Source organism: Alligator mississippiensis, chromosome 10 (assembly GCF_030867095.1).
Source record: "Alligator mississippiensis isolate rAllMis1 chromosome 10, rAllMis1, whole genome shotgun sequence".
Taxonomy (NCBI): domain Eukaryota; kingdom Metazoa; phylum Chordata; order Crocodylia; family Alligatoridae; genus Alligator; species Alligator mississippiensis.
Window position 1 is genome coordinate 66030649 of NC_081833.1, and position 18713 is coordinate 66049361.

At 40.3% G+C, this 18713-nt stretch overlaps 1 protein-coding gene across 4 annotated transcripts in view; it reads left to right on the forward strand.

Annotated features, from left to right (window-relative positions):
* Window positions 1-18713, forward strand: part of CDH8 (cadherin 8) — a 222116-nt gene that overhangs the window by 180882 nt on the left and 22521 nt on the right. Inside the window, exon 1 of one of the 4 annotated variants that reach the window (XM_059713888.1) lies at window positions 87-186. The exons of the other annotated variants lie outside the window; for them this stretch is intronic. The gene's annotated coding sequence lies outside the window, so the exon portion shown is untranslated. Of the gene's footprint in view, window positions 1-86; window positions 187-18713 lie in introns of those variants that run through there. 4 annotated transcript variants of the gene reach the window in all.

The window sequence follows — 18713 nt, forward strand, 5'->3', positions numbered from 1 at the left end:
GAAACTTGACTTCTGTGTGTAAACATAATATATAACCTCTTAAATAAGAATATGCTTTTTTTCATAATGATTTTGTTATTCTATCTGTAGCAGCCAGTGGAGGATGATGGTTCTGCTTTGATAAATATATTATAAAAAAGCTATATTCCTGTACCTATCTAAATATATGATGGTCTTTTCTTTTAGGTATGTAGCATCATTCATTGCAAGTGTATTTATTATTATGTATGCATCTTTATAAAAAAATGAAGGAGTCTTTGTGAAGCTATATTATTTTAGTTAGCACTTTTATTGGCATAAAAATAAAGTGACTAAAAATCCTTTTTCATAGTCCTCAGTATTAGAATACAAATTGATTTAAGTACCTTAAATATGAAGCTCCCATAGACAGTGGTTTCCCTTCACAGCCTGACAAAATAAGCAAAGGTTTTAACATTCCTTTTTGAACAGAGATGATCAGAGATAATCATACCACTAATTAACCTTCCCTTTCCAATCTGTTCCCCTTTTAAGACTCCCTTTAGCTCCCAATTGAAGTCAGTGGCAAAATACTTAATGGCTTAAGTAGGAGGAGTAGGGCCCTTTTTATAGCATCACTGGGAGGGGAAAAAAGGCATTTTAGGTACAATGTAGATGTTATGTTTTATAATTGAAATGTTATGGTACTTTAATCAACAAAACATCTTTTGTTGACTGAAACCCTCCTCTTGTATTTTTTTTTAAGAGAAAGTGATTCATATCCCATTAAGAAATCAATATATTGTTATCAAATTCCACTTGAAGAGACACAATGGGTTTAATATATCTCTATCATTGAATGTTATTCCAACTGCACGTACCTGTAAAGCTTTTTTTTTTTTTTTTATCAAGACTATAGCCTACATAAAATATTCCATGTGTGGTTAGTTTTATCTGCTGAATAAATATTCGCTTGTGCAAGGAAGGATTCCTGACAAATGCAAAGATGTAGACTAATACAAGATGAAGTCTCACCCCACATAAACTCAATAACTCTTTGCTTTGTAGCAGCAAGTTAAGTATAACTGGCTATTTCTGCTGAATATTTCTATAAAAGTTAAATCATTAGGCCAAATTCTGCTCTTAGTGATATAAGTGCAAGTCAGGAATACATTTTTTCTGTTACAGAATGACTTCTGTGAACTGCAAATGGAATTAATCCCGATATCTCTTTAAAGTTTTAACTTATAAATCTAATTTAAATATATCTAATTAAATCAAATTAATGAAACTAAGTATATATACTATTGTGTGTGTAAGTGTATATATTACTGATTTTACTGATTTTGTTCTTTATGCCTATTTAAACATTCCCCTGTCAATTCTTTTCCCTGCCTTTACCCCCATTTCTCCTCTTTCTCCATACTTTGGGAAGCACAATGGTGAACAAAAGTCTCTCTTTTCTAGGGTCTTTCTGAAACTGTTTTCCTGCATCCTACATCATCCTTTGTGTAGTATTAGCATTACTGGGAATATCTGACATTTGTCACACTTGAGGAAGTAGTGGTGTCATTTGACCTCTTCTTTTGGCACTAGCACTTGATAATTGCTTTTGAAATCATAGGTTCTTTCTACATAATTACAAAATCAAAAGCACCGATGCCTATTAACTCACACAGTTTACCCCTATTAGTTGATGTAGCTTTTGAACCTTCCAGATTGCCAGTAGGCAATCTAAAAATGGCAGCGATGCCTTATCTGTGTTGCACAGATGACTACAGATATTATAATAGGCTAAAACATGACTTTGCCAAATGTTTTTATTGACCACTTGACATAATGTTTGTGTCTTCCTTAACATTCGACAAAACACTTTTCCTAATGTTACATTATGTGTTGCGGAAATTGGCCAGTGATCATAGCTACATTCTGTTCTTGCAAAATGATTTACAGGCACCATGACAAGGTTTTTCTCTGCTCAGACTGGTACATCTGCATATTTACAACGTCTTCTGTAGACGAGACATCCTGAAATAACCCGTAGGGGCCTCTGCTGCTTTTTTGATAACTTGGCTAAAACAGTTATCATGAATGTCATCATGTAACTCACCTAAAGTCCCATGATCAGCTCTCAGAAAACAATATTCATTGAGTTTCTTTCTATTTTTCCTTATATTTCTTCCTGTTCTGATACCAGCACAAAACTTCTGTTACTGAACCTTTTTTCTTAACCTTGTGTCACTGCCTGGGGTTGGTCAAACTTTTTTTTTTAAACTTAAACCAAATGAGTGGCTTTTTCCCACTGAAAAAGCTATTGAAATTGGCTTGGTATCTAGAACTGTATTGCAAGCAGAGGCATTTTTTTACTGGTCAGAAGTCAGATATCTCTCTATTTCTCCATCACAAACTGCAATCATAAAGTTTCACAGTAAACATTAATCTATTGGGTTACCAATCATGTAAATACATAATCCAATGCTGACAGAAAGTTAGGAAACTGATAAATGTTGTTACTTCATGGCACCAGTATACTGAACTGAAATGAGTCCTCTGAAAATGGGATGTGATTATAGTCTTTTAACAGAAGTATGGTCTTCACAAAAATGTTATTGGATATCTGGTGCTAGTACATTTAATTTTCTCCTGTTTTGACATATTTCTCCTGTATATTTCAAGTGTATGAAACATTAAAGAATCCGAGCTCCTTATTATTCCTATTGCTAAGACAATTAAGATCAGAACCTTTTGATAAAAAGCTGTTTTCAGAGTTTTGCTTTGAAACTTTTGTTTTATTGCAAATAGAACTGTCAGTGAAAATTACATCATGTGTGGCCACCATACATTGGAAAAGCTTCCAGATTTGTCCCAAAGACAGAATTGTGCTGATTCCTCTTATTCCTTCAAAACTGTGTTTCCTAACAAAAACATGCCATGAATTAAATAGTCTGCAGTACCCATAGCTGCAGATGCTTGCCGCACAGAGATTATGGCAAGTTTCAGCTGCATAAGCATGAGGTCTGTGAGCACTAGCAGAGCCTGGGCATGTGCCGGTGTGATTAAAAGCTCACATCAGTTTCATGCAGGTTTACTCCCAAAGTTGTTCCTTCTTTCTCCCTGCCCAAAGTCCAGCCTGCCTACTCAAGCTTTGAGTTTGGACAAAATATCTTTATTTATTAGATTTCTATCCTGAGCAATCCAAAAGGCTCAGAGGGGCTTACAATGAACAAACAACTCAGACAGTATTCCCCAAACAATATCCCAACACCCACAAACTCCAGCTCCTCCCCTCTTCCCAAATACCCCTCCGTCACCTGAATTCCCACGCAAGCTAATCTTTCTGCCAATCCCAGCCACACCTCTCAACTGCCACTGACATCCAGATATAACAAACTTTTTTGCACACAGCCCAGCTTCCTGTCCACCCACTCCCACCATCCCCGTTGAGCCCCACCTTTCTTCCCCAATGTCCCCCACAAGCCTCCACCCCTTCTCCTACAGAGAGGCTTTAGCTGTCACCATCTCTCCAAGAAATGCACACAGCTCTTCTCCCCCAGCAAGCACAATACTAAATTCCTAATACTAAAATAATTATTGGGTGATACATAAGAAAGACAATGAAGAGGGTTATTATAATCTGTTATTAGCAAGTTGCCATTTAATAGAAGTGTCATATATAGTGTAATGCTAAATTTTTCTGTAGTTTCTGTAACTTCTCACTCCTGTTCCCTCCCTGTGGCAAATTGTAGGGTTTTCTTTTGTACTTACAACCCTAAGTTTGTTATCAGATGCTTTGCAACGGTGGTGTGTAGGAGGGATGCTTGTGTGTATCCTGTTAGACAAATGTTTATTCTATGGTTGTCAAGGATCACGGGTGATTGACTATACTTGGGGCCTAGTAATCTCTTCCATTCTTTAGTTCTATGTTCCTACAAAATCAAATGTTACCATGCCATTCTTGATGTGTGGGTAGCTTTGGTATTCTAGTCATACATATATATAATATTTTGCGGTGTATCCATGCTAAAAAGTCTAGTTCCCTTGCATTGGGAAGGGATCCATAGTTTACTCTGCTAGTTATTTCCTTAGTAGGCTAGCTTGAAAGGAACAGACAATATGTCATGTGGTGAAAGCAAGATAGCCTGTTATAATCATGTTTTATGTACCCCAATTGCTAGCTAAATTATTTATCAACCTGTACTAGAATCTTACTTAAAACTTGCTGCCTCGTAGCATCTCCTTCACAAGTATAAGCCATCATTTCCAAATGATTTTGAACAATCTAAAAAAATACTCCCATAGAATACCTCATTTTGCTTTCTAAAGTAAAAATAATAAAGTCACTGTCTGAAATATGTTTGATATCAGGAAACATTAAAAATGTTTCTCTGTCAATCTTGCTTGGAGTGTAATAAAATGAGAAAAAGAGCTCAATTCTTTTCCTACCAAACATTTGCTTAAGCACAATTGTCAAACACCTACTCAGAGGGCACATCTACACAGGCATTTACTCCAGTCTAGATTTACTGTGAGGTAAGCTACTCAAGAGTGAGGGTTTTTGGGTAGGTGTCTATACATGTGAGGATTAGGAAGAAAATTTGCTCCTAATTTCCTGCAGCCCTGCAGTGTGCCCCTGCTGCCACTGAAGGGAGCTCCAGGCTCCCCCTGGGTGCTAGCCCAGGGGCTGGCAGGGAGCACAAGGCCAAGAGACAGTTTGCTGCTGGGGTGGGGCAATGTCCCTCTGCCCTGGCAGCAGGGAGCTCGTGGCCCTGACTCCCTGATTGTGGGACTTAGAAAGAGCTGCAGCGGAGGGGCAGGTCCCAGGCCCCTGTCCCAATCTGCTGGTGGGCCAGCTAGCAGCTACTTCGCTGCTAGCTGCCCCACCAGCAGATCAGGGCAGGGGAGTTGAATGTACCCTACCCCTGCAGCTTTTCCCAAGCCCTATGCCTCAATCACCTCATTGGGACACAGGGCTAGGACCTGCCCTGACTAAGACAGTTAGTGGCCAGCCCCAGGCTGCATGGGGAAGTCTGCATGTGCAGCCCAGAGCTGTCTGGGGACTGCCTGGAACAGGACAGTCCCTAGCCACCTCCAGGTTGCACATGCTTCCCCACACAGCCTGGGGCTGATTGGGAACTCTCCTAGTCAAGGGCAGGTCCCAGCCAGCTCCAGGCTGGGCAGGGCACTGTTCCCATGCAGGGCACTCCTACAGCCTGCTCCATGATTGCAATTGCAGTCATGAAGTGGGGGGCTGGGAACAAGCTTCCTGCCCCTGCTCCACGATCATGATCAGGGAGTGGGGGCTGCAAAATCCCTGCCGCCAGAGCAAGAAGACATGGTCTCCAACCAGGCATGCAGGCCAGGGACTAGGGAACTTGTCCCCTGCCCCCCACCAGCTCCATGCTTATGGAGCTAGGAGTGGAACAAGTTTGCAGCACTGGCTTCGCGACTGTGGGGCTGCTGCTGGAGACATTTATCTCCCAGCCTGAGCTCCACAGTTGTGGGGCTCGGGCTGGGAGATCCTTATCTCCCAGCCTGACCCCCACAACTGTGGAGCTCAGGCTAAGAGATAAGGGTCTCCCAGCCTCCTGCTCCCCAATCACAATGGATCTCCCAGCTCCCACTCCCTGATTGCAATCTGAGAGCAGGGGACTTGAACCTCCCTGCTTCCAGTGCAGGGGGACATAGTCCCCACCCAGGCTCCTGTGACAGAGCTTGCCCCAGCAGTGGGCAGCTCCCAGAGGCAGGGAAGCAGATTTTGCTCCCAGTCAGGCATCTACATGAGCACTATGGTGCCATTACTAATGCTGAGTAAATTTGCTACTTGCATTTGCAGGTAGCAAATTTACTCGGTATTAGGGAGGTTTACTGTGAAGTAAGCATGTGTGTATGTACATGCTTACTTCACAGTATACTATGTTAATGTGAAGTTAAACATCTCATGTAGACATGCCCAGGGAGTAGTATTTTTGCTCCCTCTATGGTAACCCTTTGGTGTTAAGAGTTTTTTCTCAATAAAATAAGAGGTTTCTCTTACTTCATTTCTTAGTCTGCTTATTCATCATTTTCTTAGCATCTGATTTAGCACCAGACTTTGCTTTCCCAAACCTGTATCTCAAAGACTTAAGAGATGTTACTGCCACCTGAATGTCTTGGCTTTTCTCTTCCCAGCTAGCCTACTGATCTCAGATATAAATGGCTTCATCAGGGACATCACTAAACCCATTTTTGTCTTATGGATGTACTGTGCTCCTCCAGAATAACAGCACCCATATGGCCCTTTGTGTGTGTGCTGTAAATCCTCTAATTCCTTTGTGGACTCATGCAGCTTTTACAGGTGCCTCGGGGAAAGTTTGTGGCCCAGCTGCCATCTACCCCAGGGATAGTTTCACAATGGGGAAGCTCATGCCTGTGTGCTTTTAATGTATTTAACTATCATCCTCATTTTTATACATAAGTAATTAAGGCAGTTGCACATTTTTCCAAAGTGCAGTTCTAACTTATCAAATCACATCCTCATTAGTGCTTAAAAAAAATCAAGGGAGCAGGTACTACGCTCCTGAATATACACGAATATTTTGTCACTCCTTCTGAAACACCAGTAATATGTGTGTGCTTTTAGAATATTGAATACCTATGTTTAATAATATGTAAAGGAATAAATTGCTAAGCCTAGGAAAGACCAGTGGTTACAATTTATTTAATTATTATGGGCATAACTCTGCAGCTTGAAATCAGTGGGGCTGCTTGCCTGGTAAGGTACTGTTGAATATGAAGGAGACAGAATTGGGTCCAAAGTAGTCTGCATAATTATATATCAAAAGATCTAAACTGAAAAAAAAATGCAAGTTTACCACATTTTCTATAGATACCATATTATTAATTTTGTTATAGAGTTCTATCTTAAAAAGCAGAGCTGTGCAAATTTTTAAATCTTAAATTTTGATTTAGTACTGAATTGGAATGAAAAGTCTTGGAATTTTTTATACAGTATTTCATTTGCAGTTTATTGAAAAAGGATTGCAAATTCTAATACACTTAAGATATTATGCTTCAGTTGTTCTGACTTCTAAAATCTAAAATATAATTTAAAAATTCAGAATAATGAAGTCAAAATGAAATGTTTTGACCTCATCAGAATGAAATGTTTGATTTACTGTGAACATTTCAATGAAATTATGTTGCCAGGAAACATTTGTGGAATCATGTTTTCTGATTGAAAACTGCTCTATTGAAATTTTTTTACAGGATGTAGTTAAAAGCCATATGCTTAAGAGACAAAAAATGTTTAATTTTGAGCCCTAAGAATTAAATTATGCAAAGATTAAGGGCATTTAGATCTGAGATGATGTCTTTGGGCCATCACTAACCAGAATAAGGCCCAGTTTCTGACTAGTATTATATGCAGACCCAAGAGAGCTAAGAGGAAGTAAAAACCTAGTTTCTGGATGTTTAGTGGTAAGTCAATGTTGCTGCCATAGGCAGAAAAGGTTCTTTGGGTAAATCTGATATCTTTTATTAGACTTAGTTGGAAAATGTCTTCTTTGCAGGCTTTCAGGTACAATTACCCTTCATCAGGCAGAGAAAGCATCTGCACATGGTTTGTGCTCTTCCTGGATGGAGTAGTAAAGCAGCCAGAGGCCAGTACATATGCAGGAAAGCCAGTCAGTTAAAATGTAAATTGGGTTGGTCAATAAGTGAGAAACAGGTGTGGGGGGCGGGCTGGGGAGGGGGGAAGGGGAATGAATATAGCTGTAATCAAAGGATGAGAGACAGGAGGTGGGGTGGGGAAAGGGAATGAATATAGCTGGCAAAAAGTGGAGGGTTTACCTGGGGAGTCAGATGTCAGGCATGTTATAACGTGTCATAAATCCAATGTCTATATGTAGTCCATGATTGTTCATATCCAGTAGATTGATGAAGTTAAGTTCATAGGCTTGTCTGCCAAAGGTGTTTTGTGAATTCCCTTTGAGGATTATTACTGAGTGATTGGAGAGAGAGCGGTGTTCTTGTGGGAAATGTGCCCTGACAGGTAATTGGGTATCGTTGTCTTTGATAGATTTTTGATGTACGTTCATTCTGGTGCACAGTTGTTTGGTTTCTCCTACGTATTTTCCATCAGGGCATTTGGTGCACTGGATGAGATATGTTGCAACAACTTTACTTTCAACCAAATCATGGAGCAGGCAAGCTCTGAGTAGGGCTAAGTATGCCAAAATGTCAGTAAGTTCTATTCAGTCAGCAGAAAGGCCATTGTAATTTGCTGCTGCAGTTCTGTCCCTGAAGGAAATACAAAGCTGGAAGGAATTGTGTTTTATGCTACATTTTTGTGGAATGCCATTGCTGCCACTTTGCAAGGTTTACTTGTAGAAATGGACATGGTAGATGGAAGCACAGGGGTCTCTGCTTGTTGTGTTCTGGTCCCCCAGTCTTAGCCAAGCTGAATGGAACTGCTAGGGATCTGTAAGTGCGATGGGCTTTAATTCATCATACCTAGTAAGCAAGCAAACATTGGGCTTTTCATTCAACATTGTAAAATGTGAGGCCATCCTATGACAGGGCAGAATGTAACGAAGCCTCTAAAGGATGAATAACAGCGTCTTAGCACTTTGACATTTGTTTGCACTAATAAGAAAAATGAGGAATTGGCAACATCAGGTGACATATGTTACTACAGTGTGGTGACGCTCTTCATAAACATTCTCGGAACGATAAGCAGGCCAGCAGGCTCTCAATGATTTTATAAAGGATATCCTCATACATTGCAATAATGTGCAGAGCTTCCATGTTGCTAGGTGTTTCATAAATACATACAACACATGCTTTTCATTCAGATTTCATTGTTGGTTCATCATTCTAATCTGAATAATATAGCAAGCCTTTTTAGACTATATGATTTCAAAGCAATGATAAGGCCCTTTGTTTTCCTACATTGTTCAGAAGTAGGTCAGAAACCCTCCTTAATCTGAGACCCTCATTAAACATTTACTCGACCTCTACTCTTCATGTGTGGTAGCTTTCTGATTCCCTTCACAGTTCTTCCTTTACTCCCCAGTTGTGTATTATTTTTTATGATACACCCGTGCTTAAGTAAGATTTTAAATGAACTCTCCATTTCCTGTGGTGATGACTAGAGGAGGGACAAGCCTTTTCTCATTATTATCTGTCTACATAATATGTTGGATCCTCAATATTTTTCTTCTTTCACCACTACCTGGCTCTGTCACCTACCGTATCTTTTTTCTTGTGTATAGGCAGCTACTCTTCCCAGGCTCATTTCTAATTCGAGTCACAGAGCAAATGAGCATGGAGTACAGTTTCCATTGCAGATCTACCATTTAATCCTACCAGGCTGTTCTCAACTCTTTCTTGCAATTCTCACCACTTCTGTAGGAAGAAGAGATTGCCGCCTCTTGGCAGCCTGACACAGAACAACTTGGCCCTAGCTGACACCTAGTACCAGAGAACAGAACCAGACCCACAACTTCTAATCCAGCTGCCCACCTCTTTCACACTTCTACCATGCTGGCTACTTTGTATAGCTGAACCTTACTCCCTCCTCTCCTGTATTCAGGATGCAGGGTTCCAGCCAGACAGATACCCTCTCTCCTACGCCCTAAGTCAGATGTGACACATCAAGCCTTCATTGGACCCAACAGGCCAACCTGATGATCCAGACAGCAAGGAAGGGGTCGCCTGGTAAGCTTGTTGTCCTGTTTTAGGCATCCTTAGGTTCTTCTTCAGCTCTGCTGTGTTTCCTGAAGGCCCTTCTCTTTTTTAACTGGCTGTAGTTGGCAGCATGCTTCTCCTGGAGCATTTATGTTCCAGATGTTCTTTTAAACCATACAGTCCTGTCTTCATCCCATCCCTTTTGTGTCGGCTTCTTCCCAACTCCCATAAATAATGGTCTCCAGCTAACCATTCAAGAACTGTATGCTCAAACAGGGAAAGAAGGGCACACACTCATAGTATTATGTAGTTCCAGAGAAAGGCATTTTCCCATTGGAAATATCTGTCCTAATTATGCAGTTTATTTCAGAAAACTTACGTGAACACATCACAGCACAAACATGAAAGAATAATGATAAAAAATTAGACTGATACAGGAATAATACGGTATATGTACAGCATACCATTATTATGCATACGTGATCAAAAGAAGCTTTTTACTTTTCTTATTCATAATTTATTGGGGCTGCTAGCAACATAATGTTGACAAGGAGTCAATTATGTTTCATTTTATAAATCAAACTAATTAAGAACCAGATGCAATCTAAGTGAAAAAGATCTGAGGTCAATGTTGAGTGCCATATGTACTGCAATGCTTTCTTATGACAGGGAGATGCATTGGAATGCTGGGTAAATTTCTTTGCTGCAGTGGGTTTGTCATGCCTGGATAGAATAATATAGCTTTAATTTTCCATGTCAATTATTCCATCACCTTACTCATCTTACTGTACTTTTTTTAAGAACACAAGCTTTATTTTAAAACAATAAGACGGAAGGAAAAAAAAAGATAAAGAAAACAAAACAGAAAAGGGAAAAATGGGTCAGGTAATTACCGTGCAAGAAGAAATCTGTTTTAAAAATGAAAATCTGGAGCATGGATAAAAGAGGAGCTCAATATCCAGAGATAAAAACAAATTAAAGCTTCAGTATAACTTAATTTCAGCTAAATGGTAGGGGAAAATAATAATGAAATTGGCACATCAAAATTGTATTGCTCAGCAGGCAGGAGAGCTTTCTTGGCCTTGATGTTAGTGAGTGCTGTACTTTTTCACCAGGGAATATAATAGCAACAGGGGCAACAGAATTTGGATCCTTTAGAACTTTTAGAAGTTTCTTCAAATGTACAGAAATATTTTTGTTTTTTGCTATATCTTCAACTCTTGGATCCCAAAGTGTTTTACAAACACTAGTTGAAACCTCAGAGCAACCGTGATCATTAGGTTAGAGCACTTTACATGATTTCTTTGTAGTGCTTATTTTCTCCATCATGTCAGTCTGCACTTGTCTTTGGTGGACACAAACATAGCCAAATATGGCATCAGTACTGTGACTGTTCATCATACAGCCTCACTATAGACAGTTATCTATTTATCTATTCCCCCTCCTATTACTTCCCATACCCAATTTCAATAGTGTAATGCCGTCATGAACCATGATTCAAATGCAGAGAAGACCCAAGGCAAATAAACATATCTAAGACTTTCAGAGAAGCCCCCATTACCTACCTGGTTATATCTTCTTGGGCACTTGTAGGCTTTTCATTCATTTCAGAACTTTGCGTGCTCTGACAGTCTATTCCTGATGTCTGAACCTGTGTATTTATCTGTAAATAAGCAAACTTGACTGGTAGACACTCTTCTTGGCCTTCTGCTCATTCCCTTTTACAAATTATGTCAGTATTCTGTAACATTTGAGGTTTGGCTGTGCATACAGATTAGTGACCTGATTGTTTATGCAAGTATCTAAGAACTGTAAAATACATTTTCTTTCAGTAAGAAAAACTGCTTCCAACACTGGTCTTAGACCGCATAGGGCAGCCTTACTAAATTCACCGAGGGTTACAATCAGTAGAAATGCAAGGAAAATTTGCATAATTTATTCATCATTATTGGTTACACAGTTTGCCACAGTCATTTGTCTCTTGAGAGAGAGATACTATTTCTTTCTCTACCACTGAATAGTTTGCACCGGAAGTATAAAATGACTGAAAAATAGAAATGTTCTTTCTCATAGAAAGATAACTGGGTCTGTCAAATTGTTGATTTAAAATTTCCAAAATGCATTGGATCATCTGTCACATTTGTAACTCAAGCTATGTGGGAGTAGAAGAATGAAACTGTTTCTCCACAGCCTTTTCATACCATATGTTGCTTCCTGCTTGGAAACATATATGAGCAGAGTGGCTCTCTATGACTTGGTTTGTTTTACCAAGTATACACTAGAACCTGTAAACATTTTTCAAGACAATATCTTCTGAAAACGTATTGTTTAGAGGCCTCTGCTGGGATGCAAGACCCTTCTAGTTTCACGTTTGAAACTTAATCCCTCCAGGTTTTCTGCAAACAAGAGACAATTCCCTTGATGTAAGTACTCGTAAGCAATATGCTTTCTATCTGTGTTGATTTTCTTGTAAAATTAAGTTAATTCACTATGTAGAAGGAATAATATGTCAGAGCTAGAGGCATTTGTACCAGGGATATTTCCATGGATCTCCCTCTCCTTTTCCCTGGTCTGATCATGTGTCAGACTTATTACTTTAACTCACAGCTATGGCATTGCAACAGCCTCCTCTACTTCCACTTTCTACTTACTGTTAGGTTTTGATCTCAGTTTGATTTGGTTTTGCACAGGTTTGATTTTGTATTTTTGAACAGGTAATTGGTGCTTATGGCATGAGGCCATTTTATTCCCTGTGTTTGCATTTTGGACAGTTACTGGATCCTTGCTCTGATGATGGAGTGTTTCCCTCTTTTATCAGCCTCCAACTGCAGGCTGTCAGTGAGAATAACAATTAATTCCTCCATCCCAGCTGTACTTTTTCATCTTCTAACCACTGGGTCTCAATAGATGAGGAATTAGTTGATATTTCCACTGACAGCCTGCAGTTGGAGCATAGTTGCACAGATAGCCACATGCCTTTGCTAGAGTAAGAATCCAGTTTGGGTACAAAATGCAATGTAAAGCACTGATTTGTAATGGTCTCTTGACACCAGCACCTATTAACAGGCAAAAATTCCTGCTCCTCAGTAAAATTCTCCTTCTATCAATATAACTGATGCCTGGGGCATTATAAGAAACACACTAAAAAAAGGAGACAGAGTACAGAAATATCTTGTGTATTACATTCCTCTATCCAGCGTTCTCTCTAAGCTGCGCAGCCGCACAGGCGCGTCTGGCAGCACAGCATGAGCGTACCTGTGCGGCCACGCACACAACGCAGCTTCGAGGGAATGCTGCCTTCATCTGATTCCTTCTTTAACTTGGGAGTTAGTTAATGTTTTCTACTTAACCCAAGGACTTTTCTACATAGGGGAGCTATTGTACAGTCATCTGGATATAAATTTACAGTGCAGCAGCTGTCCTATACTAAATCTCATCTGCCCCCCATGGTAGACGCTCTTAGTTTGCACTAAGAATGTCTTTATGTAGTTTTGCATAATCCACTTTCAAAGCGGTCTGAAAAAGGAAGTCTTGGTGCATAATAAGAGTGTCAACACAGGGAGCAATTATACCATTACTTTCCTAAGCTATTTACCCATGTACAGAAGTCTTAAAGTGTTTTCCTTTCAAATATATTGTCTAATCCAGTGGATCATTCCACTGACTTTGATACAACAGGAACATTTTCAATATATATATATATTTTAAGAGAGCACTGAGCACCCATAGAAAGAATGGCAAGGTCATATGCAAGACTATAGGAAGGTTTTGCATAGACATTAACCTTTTCAGGGCAGAGACCACATGCCAATCTGTCCTGTTTAGCACCAAGTACACTAGTGTTGCTCAGGATGTAACACATTATCTTAGAACTCTTCCAGCTAGGTAGTCATTGTATTCCCCATTATGCAAATTATTTCTGTCAAACTGAGGATGGGGGTGGGGGGTCAAATATATTTTTAAATACTTGAAGCCCACTTCACCAGCCTTCATTCAACAGTGATGTAACTAGGGCAGGGCAAGCGGGGCACAAGCCCCAGGCACCAAATATGAAGGAGCGCTAGAATTGCTGACCAGATGTCTTTGCCACAGCAGGGACAGCCCTGCACTAACCCTGCCTGACGATAGGAGCCAGGCATGGCTGCCCTGCACCAAGCAGTGCATCTGGAGGGGGGGGGGGGGGGGTGATGTTCAATGACACTATTACAGCTCTCAGAGACTAAGACACGGTTATTAAATCCTACCAGTTACAAGTCTAAGTTAAAAGCAAAATAATCTCAACAGTTACAATTCTATTACTGTAGTTAGTAAAAATAATACAACATGCTCACCACCCCAAGGCAGTACAAACATAACGTCACTGGGTGAGTAGGCCAGCGGTCTTGCCCAGGGCTCCCAGCTCCTACGTCTGAGTTCTGCACATGATACAATCTTGGATCCATGATCGGATCGCTTCTGATTTTCAGGAGTGTGTGTTCCAAAGTGGGGTTCTTTATCTTCATCTTCTTTACCCTATAGCCACCACAGTTCTTATCACACAGTTAGCTTAAGCTTATCTTATAATGCATATTAATAAGCTTGCTTCTGCTATATATGCTATATATGGTTAACCTTCACTGGAGTTTTCCATTCTTAGGGAATCTGTCCATTTTAGGTAGGGGTAGGTTTTGTAATCGATTGTTCCTCTTTTCCCGAGCCAAAGTTCCTTATTTTAGTTGTCCAACTTCTTGCTTTGATTATGGTCACTCGGAAAGGGCATTTTTCCATTCTGCTCCTTTCCACCAGAGGCAGGTCACTTACACGACTTAAGCTAAGCATGAAGGCCCAGGCTCTGAGGCTCTCCTGGGGCCTACAGGTGGGGAGGTGAGTAAAATGGTGCCTCCTCCATCCCTGATGAGCCTGTGTCACAGCAGGTGCAGCTCTGGGTCCAATGTATGGGGTGGGGGAGCAAACAAGGCACCAGGGTTGGCTCTCAGGAAGTCCAGCTATGGGGTTGTTACTGCCTGAGCGGAGCTGATGCTATTACAGCAGCAATAGCAACAGTAGCCCATGAAGATAAGCCTTCCCTTCCTCCTACCCACCTCCCCCCATTTCCCCTCTCCATCCCAGTTGTCTACAGGAATTGGCATACCCTCATGTTACCTCTGCCCATTCTGGGCACTCAGTGAGCTTGTTATTCCTCTGTCATTCAGAGCTGAAATGGATTCCTCTGGCATTAATTGAATATGTAACATGCATGGGCAAAACTATGTTAGCCCTTGTGTGACTAAGTGGCAGTTTTCTAGCCATTTAAGGCGCATTTTTGGCACTTATACACAGTTTGTGATCCACATACATGTGTAACCTTTCATGTGGTTACTTCACATGCTTTATAGGCTTCACACTGGCTGGGAAGCCTACCTGTCCCAGGAAGTGGGGATGTGGAGGGAGAACAGGAACAGGAGGAGAAAGAAGACCACTTGTTTAAGGCACTTGCCTAGGAACAGGGGACTTGGATGCTAGACTTCCCATTACCTAGAGGAGTGTCTGCCTCTGACAGCTGAAAAAATATGATTTTTGTGCAGAAAGAGTAATATATTTCTGCCTTGTGAGCATAAAATACAGTGTGGCGTGTGGGGTCTCCAACCTCTAATTCAGACCCAAGGAAATGAGGGTCAGCATTTCTAATATAAAATATATAAGTGAGGGGGACAAACCCCCCCCCTTCGCCAGCATTTATGCCATTTCAGATGTTTTCTATTAACTTATGACCACTTTTCTATGAATAGCATGGTCAGCCTGTATCTGATTGTTCTCGATAGGTAGAGCAGAGAGCAGATAGTAGTGGTGTTCCTCAGGGATCTATGCTGAGACTTATCCTGCTTAACATTTTCATTAGAGACCTCGGTTCAGGAACTAAATGCATGCTTATGAAAACTGCAGATAAAAAGTGAGATGAGGAGGGGAAAGGATATTGCCAGTGTAGGGAGAGACTAGATATGTTCTGCATTAGTGCAGGGGGTTGGACTAAATGACTCTTGAGGTCCCTTCTAACCCTATGATTCTATGATATACTCTATCAATTATTATACAGATTCAGTTAACCTTGTAGAGTGGAGAATTAGAAATGATATCAAATATAGCAGTATGAAATGCAAAGTCATACACTGAAAGGCCAGTAATAAAACCTTTTCCTATAAGATGAAGGCTCATATACTAGAAGCAGCAAAGGAAGGGAACACACAGGTGTGCGGGTCAATCATCCGAGGACCATGGGCTGCCAGTGTGATGCAGCCATGAAAAAAAGCTAGCGTAATTCTGTGATGTAATTCTATATTGCAGAATGTATTCAGCAGCGGTAAGGAATTACTGCAAGACTGCGCAAGGCATTGGAAAGAATCCATTTGGTACAGTTTGGGTCACCATTGTTCAAACAACCGGAATTTAAACTGGAACAGATACAGTACTCTCACTAAATGATTAAGGGAATGGAGAAGCTGTCTTACAAAAGATTAAAAGAGCTTGGCTTGTTTAGCTCAGCAAGTGAAGGTTGTGAGGGGATATACTTACATTTTATAAATATATACACAAGGTGATGATCAGGGAGAGACAAAAGCTATTTAAGTTGAGACTGGATTTTCCAATTTACTTTGCTTGGTAGGCCATACCAGAAGCTTTTCATATTCCCTACTCATCTGGACAAAATCTTTGGGCATTTATAGACATGCTTTGGGAGGCGGGGATGGGGAGGAAGTGCTTAAATTAGTGCAGCTCCAAGAGCTGAGCTTATTAAAAGGGCCAGATATCACATGCATTAGTGTCCTCACACTGAAAAATGGTGGTGGGGCACTTTGAACTAAAGCTCATTGAATGCCATTTTTTTCAGTACAAGGATGCTGATATACATGACACTGGAGTCTGCTGGAGTGTGGCAATTACCACACTTCAGCAGACTCCAGTGTCATCAATTAATCAAGTCTGCTTTGACATGCTGTAATTGTGGCACATCGGGGCAGCCTCCCTGCACGTGTATAGGAGCCCTTTGACTTGATCTAGACTGTTAAACAGAGTTTTCAGCCAAAGATATCTTTATCTGAGAACTGTGCTACTTCCATTTCTCTAGCAATATCTTCAACAGAAGTTGTTAAATCCCATTCATGAGATGGGATGAAGAACCACTGGAAAGAGAGGTGTCCATATTTGATTTGTGCTTCACACTTTTTTTTGCCTTGGTACAAAGATCAGGTTTGAACTAGTTATGCTGCTTACAAGTAGAAATTTCAGAAGTTGACTGTTTCCTATCTTGGTATCATTCATCCCATGATAAACTGTGAATTGTGTAAGTCACACAATAGGAACTTTGTGTGCACTCTGTGTACATCAAATACTTCAGTATATGCAAAGAGAAAGGAGTACAAAGGCACCTGTAGACATGCTTTCACACACAGTACCCAAATTTTACATGAAACCTAGGTGTTTCTGGTAGTCTTCAGTTATCAGGGTTGTAATGATTGCAGACAGTGGGTACACATGCACTTTTCCTTTGAAAGTCAGATCCAAAATATCGCACTACTTTTTATATATAAATAAAGATTTTCGTTGGCCGAAATTTTCCCTCCCAGACTCCCTTTGCTATGTGCTATGTCTGAGTTGGCTGCTCAACCACAGAGGTAGATGTTTTCTGTGAAGTTGTATATATAGAGTGAAGCACTTTCATATACACTTTGGCTATAAAACACGCTTGTAAATTTTTAATTAATATTAATCTAATAATAACAATGACGTTGTTATCTGCATCCTAAAATGCCTTATAAAAATCATTATCGGACAGCCTGAATCTGTTCAGGGGCCATATTGCACTTCATTATTTCAGTCTTTTAAAATTTAAAGGAAATATAACACTTGGTGACATTTACATAAATATATCAAGGCACTTTTTTGCAGTCTTTCGTAGACATTATTCTCACTGAAGTCAAAGGGATATTTTGTGTATATGACGACTGCAGGACCAGGCACTTTTTAAATCAAAGCCACAATTTTTGAGTTGCAGCAGCTCAAGAAAATGTCAAGCCACAAAATTTCATTTTCCTCCTTATTTTGTGGCTTAAAATGCCTTAGCCAATTTAGGTCACATTTAGCTTTGAATGCTCTTTGGTAGAGATATGCATGCTAAATTTTTTCTCATAGCAAGTTATTATGGCTGAGTTATAAACTCCCTGAAAATAGGGGCTTGTAATGGAAATACTGACAGAACCTTTATTACAAAAGTACAAATAGGCAGTGCTCCAATAAATTCTGGTCAGTTTTTTATCATCAGGTGGTTACACTGCCACTATGTTTCAAAGAGAACATTATAAGAATTAATGTCATCACTCTACTAGAATATCATGCTGTGTGTGTGGCCTGTTAAATGTTCCAGTATAACTTTGATATGTTGATATGGTGTATTCTCTGTCCAGTCTAGTGGCATGTTATATTATCTACTGCTACCTCATTTAAAATGTAGCTCATGTACATATACTGTTGGTGCGTCTACATGTGCATTAATGTGCTTTAGTTAATGCACATTAAATCTAGTATCTCCGGGCATTTATACACATGTTCTAGGAGACAGTGGGGGAAGGGTGCTTTAATTAGACAGGCTTTGAAAGTCTAATGTGGTTTGACTTTTAGAGGGCAGGACTCATTTTAAATGTGAATGGTTTCCATTCATTTAATTTAAACAATTAAACTTTTCCCAGTGCTTTTGAGGTTATAGCTAGGTGGGAGAAGGAACTGGGATTCTTCATATGTTAGAAGTTTCACATGCTAAAACCTGCCGAAGATTTAAATTTACTGTATGTACCCGAGTCCAAGATGACAGCAGCAGCAGTGCACAGATTCCTTCTTTCAGCACATGCTCCCTGCCTAGTCCCACAATTCCACTGTCCCCTCGCTGTCGGGGAGCCTGGCAGGAAAAAAGGAAAGTACTTGCCACTGCTGCTGGCCCTAACTGAGTGAAGCAGCCTGACTCCCAGCTGATATAGGTATAGGGGGAGCTCCAAAACCACTCCTGCCCTGCTTCTACTCAGGGATGAAAGGAGCAGCTGCGGCAGCATGCAGATTCCTCC